Here is a 7,879-nt window from a genome sequence, read left to right as displayed (position 1 = left end):
GCTACATCCTCCTTTGCTGAGCATTACGAGTAGCCTCCAACACACGCAATGCAAGAATTTTCAAGCACAAAGAAACGGCATGCTCGGTGCTGATCTCCAAGATTAAAGACCAAGCGAACTGTTGGATGGCGGCGGGCGCCAAGTGCTTGACAGCGCTCTTGACTTAGTACCTCTGTTTTTCGTTTTGTCTTTTGGGTCTTGTTGGTTTCTTTCTTTTCCTTCAAGCCGGCCGACTTCCTTTTTGCGATGATCTGAGCTGTGAGCTTTGTTTACCACTTTCTCCTTTGTACTCACCCGTCAGGCACTCTTCTTTTTAATATAGCGGGCAGCTGTCCTGCCGGTTCGTTTCTTTAAAAAGAGAGTAGCCTCCAACACCAGTAACATTGTGAATCATTGAACAACAGCTATTGATCATGCTGGGAACCTTTTTCCCAATGCCTCCCATCCTCACTGCAGGGGCAGCTGATCGCCTCACTGCACGCGCAGCTGATCGAACTGGAGATACATCATCTAAGGCAAAGTTATCTGTACAGATATACGCTGATACGCATGCTCTCCTTAATTTTGCTGTGTTTTAATCCCGAGCTCAACTCTTTGCTCTCTGATCCGCTCGTAATAAGGTATCTTTCCTGTGTTGGCGTGTATCTCTACATATATATGATGAAGATGTGAAGAAACAAACGATGGAGTAGGTGGTGTAGTGATAAGCTTGTGGCTGCAGCCGCAATGCTACTTAACTGCCAAGCACTAAAAATCAGAGCTTGTACGAGAGGCAGGACAGGAAGTAGATGAGAAGTGAAAAAAAGAAAGAAAATAAACTTTTTGAGTGTGCACATGTGCAGAATGGCACCAATTGTTGGCCATTATCATGTGTGGCTGGCGAGCGACACTTGGGTGGAGGGAGCCGTTCCCAACGCCGCGAGTGCCGGGAGTTCCTCAGCGACTACTACGGACACCATGCATGCCTAGGACAAAGTATCATGTCAACCGATTGCTTGTATCGTATGCGCACATGTAATCAAACAAAATATTTTCGTTTCAAATTATTTTACTGCATGTCTGTCACAATTAATTAAGTGTAGAAACAACTTGAGTGACTAGCAGTTGAGAAGCGTTATTGCAGGCTGCTGCCACAAGCTTACAATACACAACCAGTTTATAGAGTTATAGGCTTATAGCTCTCTTTCTCGGAACGAGATCCGCTGCAGTTGAGTGCCCTGCAGTGGTGTCCCTGACACGTGGGCCCCACACATGCAGGCCCACCTGTCAGTGGCCCAACTGCAGGCTGCCGAACTGCAGCGGATCCCTTTCCCTCTTTCTCCCATCTTCTCACTTTCTTCTTCATATATATAGAAGCATGCCAATAATGCAAACGCTGCTGCCACAAGCTTACAATACACAACCTGTTTATAGTTATAGGCTTATAGCTCTCTTTCTCCCCTCTTCTCACTTGCTTCTTCTATATAGAAGCGCCATTAATGCAAACGTTGCAGAATAAACAAGACGGCGAGCGGAGATCAACGAGTTGAGGATTGGAAAAAAAATGCAACAAAAAGAGAGCATGCATGTGCGTTCACAGATGGATAGTATAGATCCTTACACGACATGTTTTCGGTTTAGACTTTCGGCTGTGCAGTAAGGATTGGAGGCATCAGGAACTTTCATTATACTCAAATTCTTAGATAAGCTAATCGAATCGTGTTAGATACAGGGGTACGGTTGTCCCAAGATTTCAAACATGGGTACTCAAAATATTGAAGAGCAATTTTTTTGACAGTCTAAATCTAGTTTTTGACATGTCTAATTGATTGTAGCATCAATTAACAATAATTGTACACTATGTAGTAGTACTACCAATTATATCTAGCAACTTTTTTCTTCTAACTTATGCAACCGATATTTTTAGACTGACATACAAAAAGGTAAGGAGCATAACTAAATTTTGGTGGTGGGCTGCTTCATTTTCGAGCCTATCATGCTGCTGTGTGGTGTTCATTTTTCATTTTTTTTCTTCTTTATATACATGAGAAATTCTACATACATAAATTTTTTGGTCAAGAATAATGGGTATTAAATTGAGTACCTTTGCTTCTACTTGGGCACGCCCCTGGTTAGATACAAATCACTATTTTAATTTTTTAAGTTAAAGTCGAAGCATTTTTGCCGATGTCAAGCTTTACATACGAGCCCAATTTTTTAATATTTTGCGCTCAAATTTTATATTATTCTTTACATTTTTAATGAAATTTCTTTTTTAAAAATTTTATACACAAATGTGTTGTATAAGTAATTTTTCTATGATTTTTTGTTGTTGTATGATTTTTATATATGAACAAATTATATAACTTTCAATTCAACATAATTAACTGTAATTTGAACCTTACATAATATGATTAGCAAGTTCAAGAGTTGTGATAAGTGAGTTGTGAAAATTGGTGGACTATTTTTTATATGGGCTGTGTACAAAGCTAAACCTAGTTAGATGCTAATTAATTGTGGTTGAGAATTAGGCTCGGCTTAGTGACCCACTTTGAATTGGGCCCATCCACAAATGGGATGGGATGCTGATGTCACCATCCATGTCATTGCCAAGTCAGCAACCATGTCATTGGCCACATCAATACACACATCATCATTGCCATCCACATCATTGCCATGTCATCAGCCACGTCATCCTCCGTGTCATCAATGAGTGACATGGCAGTTGAATCCGTGACGAATATTGTGACGTTTATTTTCATCATAAAAAATGAGCTTGGGTTGGGCTTCGGGGGCCGGGGACATTCTATGACATTTTCAAAACGTCATGGATCAAGCAATTCATGTCGTTTTTTAAGAAACGTCACGAGGTGAAACCCGTGATGCTCAATACATGATGAAATTTGATATCGTCATAGATACTATTTTATGACAGTTTTTTAATGATCCGCGATGAAATTTAATCATCATGGATTATCAGATTTTTTGTACTGATGGCAATACGTTGACTTGGGTTCACATAATTATGAAATCAAAGCTAGTATATTCTTCTGGTGATCTTGGTAACCCCAATTCGAGTGACCGGGTGTCCGGTGCTGATGAAGTAGTGATCCTGCGCTCGCCGCCATGCTGCGGGATCCCATGACAGATTAGCCAGCCCAATTATCCCTACTCGAAGTTGTCGCGCCTGTTGAACCCAAAAGCTATGCGGACCCAACTATGCCCGCCGAACCAAATGGCTCCGGCTCCACAGAGGTGATACAGATCAGAACACGCACGGAACACAAAGCACCATTGGGTACATGCGTTCTCCGCCGCTAATTAGCGAACAAGCATACTCATCTGATGATCTCTGGCCGGTGTGAGTGTTAGTGGTGGGACGCTCATCAACCCAGGGATGTTGAAGGACGTTGGGGCGTAGCTGCTCAATGCCCTCGTCCCCCACCTCGAGGAATCAAACATCATCCTTCTCACATACACCCACAAACGTCATTGTCCTTCATTTGGCAATTTTATATGACATGTAAGGCAATGCAAGAGCAAGGCTATCTGCATGGGCATGTGCTCTATTTTTGTCGTGTTTTCTAAGCTCAAGTCTGTGCCCTCTGCTCGTCGTCTGGTTTCCTTCATATGTCACAACGTTTGCCGTGTTTCTATATATGAGTGTGAAGAAACTAGACAAGCCGAGGAGCAGGTGGTGTTGTGTATTGATAAGAGTGTGGCAGCGGATGCATGCAATGTTTCTTAACTGCCAAGCACCGAAGTGGATTTAACACAAGAGACAAGATAGGGAGTAAACTAAAAGTGAAAAAAAACAATAAGCTGTCTGACTATACATGTGCACAATGCAAGCAACCCATTGTTGATGGTTATTAAGACGCAAGTCATAAATATTTTGGATCACTATGACACTACGTCAGAAACCCATATTAGTGACAGCTGTAGACTAACATTAGTGACGGCTAAATTGTGCATCACTAAATTTTCGTCACTAATGTGAAGGGAAGCAAGAGTCTCAGGGAAGATCCTGCACAGACCAATCCCAATCTGGAAGAGAGTCTTGTTGTCAATGAAAGCAATGAGACGTCACTAATGACTCACAATGGTGACGGCTGTAGAATTCACCCGTCACTGATGAGCTACAATTGTGACGGCTGTACAATTCACTCGTCACCAATAACATACAAATGTGACGACCATAGGTTTTGCACATCACCAATAACACACAAAGGCGACAGCTGTAGGTGTTACACGTCACTGATAACTTTCTTATTGGTGACGTGCTACAGTTTTACCCGTCACCAATGTGAATATATAAAATAAAAAAATATTGTTAGCTACTACATATACAGTTGGATAACCACAAAGCTCACAACAGTACAGGTTCACAAGCAGATAAAGTTACATGTTCACATGCATGTATATATAGTTGCAGGTTCGATACTCAGTGCAACTGTTTTGTATGAGAAAGTTACAAGCTCACAACTGTTTTGTATGATTAGCACATTAATTGAAACTAGTGGCAAGCTCTTCTCAAATGCTGGACAATACGCTTCTGCTGATGGGGTCGGTAGGCACTTCTAAGCCCTGCATAACTTTTATGGGAAAGTGAGACATCCATTATAAGCTGAAACCACCTTTTATTGTTAAAGCTATCTACTGGTATCTATCATGTAATGGCAGGTTCTAATAAGTAAAATGCAAGCTAAACCAGGTCCTAGCTAGCAGGTTCAGTTGACACGGAACGATAAACATTTTATTGCACGGAGTTTCCAAAATCTGATAATATAGTGAGACAAGTAAAGATACACCTTTCAAGTAAATAATTTATCTACAGATCACACATACAAATCATGGATCTATGATAATGATGCTATCATCATATTAATATAACTTGTATAGCTAACAAGCATAAGATGTCAGTAGGAAAATGATTAAGAATGATAAAACATGCAAATTATAACCATGACTCAGAATAGTTACAGCAATCAATCAATATGATAGCATGAAAATAAGGCAAGTGTGCTGAACAATCATGCCATGAATTTGCCTTGGGTAACAAAAAAATCCAGCTGCAGTTAGTTTGCTCACCTTTCCTTCTCAAAACTTGGCATTGATGTCCAGCTGTAGTTGTGCTTCCTCCCTACTTGTTCCTTGATCTAAACCTTAGGTCCTGTTGAGGAGTTAAAACACATAAGTAGAGAAGAGTCCTAATTCGTGTCTAGATGTGTCCAAAATTAGAAGTGGACGGAGAACTCAGTTAATTCTACAGAGCAAAGACATGTGCTAAGGATGTAGGGTATAATGCACAAACAATGTAACATGGAAAGAAAACACTGGATGGACAAATGATAACTTTATAAAATAAACTGTTGAATGATTGCAAGCTAGGCGCATACTTCATCTTCCTGATGCCCATTGCATTTCTCATGTCATTCGTCAGCATATTGGTGCTTGTAGTTGCCACAAACTGCTAAAGAAAGAAAAGGTCTGATTTCAGGTTTTGTTAAGAAACATTGCACTGCTTCTGTTGTCATGTCTACATGGATTGCCCACCAAAATAAATCTCAAGCAGAAATCATCATTGATCTAAGTGTATATGGCAAGAAAAAATAACAGAAGGCTAAATATATGAAATACCATGCTATATGATACCAAAGGGCAATGGGGCACATTATCTTTAAGCAGAGGTCACTCGCAGTAGTAATAGGAAAGGTCACAAGGGATTCACATTACTCTCCAATTATATAGAACCAGTCACATGATTAGTATTTTTAAAATTCACTGCAATGATATATATACTGACTAATCGTTGGAATAACACTTGATAGTGGTGACAGGAAACAGAGTACATAACAGGTATAAATAACAGATAGAAACAGAACTTACCAACGCAGCAACGCTCTTGGCTGCAGTAGGCAAGAAATCCGAGTCTGACCAAGCTGTAATAAAAAACTGAAGTCCAATCGATGCATTGGTATAGCAGAATTTCTACCTCATAGGGTCTTTCATGCTGTTTGCCACTAGGAACTTCTTTGGCACCTACAAGGCTACAGAATCAATAAGAATGCATCAGAATTCAGAAGTATCAGTTAAGGATAATAAATCATAATGCAATTGCAATACACTTGTAATACACCAATGCTACAAAGCAGAGATCGCAATTCATCCGAATTACATTCAGAGTGCATGGGCAGAGATTCAAATTAGTGGTGCATTTAGCACTCATCCAAAGTTACCAGCGAGTATGGCAACACAATTGAAGAGTTGTTCAGTCCTAGACTCAAACACTATGAAAGAATTTGGCACCTTCGAAAGGCGTAGAGAGCAAAGCCATCATCAAACCGTGCAGATTCTCATTTAACGGCAACAATCTAGTAAGTAAAATGAACAATAATCCTCAAGCCTAAGCATGACGACAACAGATGAGCCGCAGATAAGGCACCAGGCGTAAGTAACCAAGGGCAATCAAATGTTCCGATTGGGTTGCCTACTACTTAGATTGAGAGGGGAGGAAACGGGCCAACAGCAGAACAAAATCGAGCTATTGGAAAACTAAGCGACAACGAAGACTAGCAGCAGCAGCAGCCGTGGCGGCGCACACGCGCAGATCTCGCGGCCGGCTCACCTGGTCGTGCGACGTCAGCTTCTTGGTGTCTTCCTCTTCCATTCACGCGTCGTCCCCGCAGCTCTCCGCGTAGGCGAGCGGGGTGTCCAGGCTGGCGGCGCCGTCCCTCTCCGCGACCCTGGAAGCCGGGAGGACTGGGGCGGGAATTGGAGCAGGAGCGGCGGGCTGCTCCTCCAGGATCGACGGCAGCCGCGATGCCCTCACGAGGGGGAGCACCGGGACTGCCTGGAGACGATGCATCCGCCGCCGCCGGTCCCACGCACGCGTCGTGAACTCCTCCTTCGCCGCCGCCATGGGGATTGGGAATCTTATCTGCTCGGAGGCGAGACGGCTGCCAAATCAAGGAAGGCGAGGCGAGGTGGAGCGGCTGCCAAACCCTAGCGATGCGGCTGCGGCTAGGGAAAGTCCTTTCACCCTCAACTTTGAAGTAATCCGCTTTTCCTCCCTAGACCAGAAAATCGATTATTTAGACTTCTTGAATTTCCGAAATCGTTCGTGTGATCTTCTTTGAGCGGTTTCAGAGTGACATGGCAGCGGTTTTCTCTTTTTCTTTTATATTTATTTTGACTGAATCTTTAAAAAATCATATTAAATCAAAAAAAATCATAAAATAGAAAATTCAATTTTGTTAGACTCCATACGCAGTGAACATATTATATGATATACTTTAGTATAAATTTTTTGCTGTAGTTTTATATATATACTTTTCTATAATTAATTTATAGATACAGTTTCCATTGTCTAATTATGGTAAAAATTTTATGGTGGGCTAATCATTATATGGTGGAGCTGTAGTAAAAATGTTATAATTATGAGATCTTGTATAACTGAGATATAGATTTATCTATATAAACTTAGATAAATTTAGACGAATCTATAGATAAATTTAGATAAATCTATACCTCAGTCATACATGATTCTATAATCATAAAATTTTTACTACAGCTCCACCATATAATGATTAACCCACCATAAAAATTTCACCATAATTAGACAACGGAAACTGTATCTATAAATTAATTACAAATATATATATATATATATAATTACAGCAAAAAAATTATACTAAAGTATACTATATAATATGTTCACTGTATAGATCTACGCATGTGGAGTCCAACAAAATTGGATTTTCTATTTTATAATTTTTTATAATTTAATATGATTTTTTAAAGATTCAATCAAAATAAATATAAAAGAAAAAAAGAAAACCGCTGCCACGTCACCCTGAAACCGCTCAAAGGAGGTCGCGCGAACGGTTTCGGAAGTTCG

At 40.7% G+C, this 7,879-nt stretch overlaps 1 long non-coding RNA gene across 2 annotated transcripts; it reads right to left on the bottom strand.

Annotated features, from left to right (window-relative positions):
* Positions 1–4,218: 4,218 nt before the first annotated feature.
* LOC120699917 lies at positions 4,219–6,974 on the bottom strand. 2 transcript variants are annotated; one of them, XR_005685726.1, is made up of 5 exons: positions 6,608–6,974; positions 5,869–6,021; positions 5,379–5,452; positions 5,071–5,152; positions 4,219–4,566 (listed from the first exon to the last, which is right to left on the bottom strand). It is a non-coding gene; the product is annotated as an uncharacterized LOC120699917 (long non-coding RNA). The 2 variants fall into 2 exon arrangements; XR_005685727.1 differs by having other exon boundaries at positions 5,379–5,449.
* Between the last annotated feature and the right edge of the window lie 905 nt (positions 6,975–7,879).

This window comes from Panicum virgatum, chromosome 3K, assembly GCF_016808335.1.
Source record: "Panicum virgatum strain AP13 chromosome 3K, P.virgatum_v5, whole genome shotgun sequence".
NCBI lineage: Eukaryota > Viridiplantae > Streptophyta > Magnoliopsida > Poales > Poaceae > Panicum > Panicum virgatum.
Note: the sequence above shows the minus strand (reverse complement) of the source record. Positions and strands in the feature narration are given on the sequence as shown.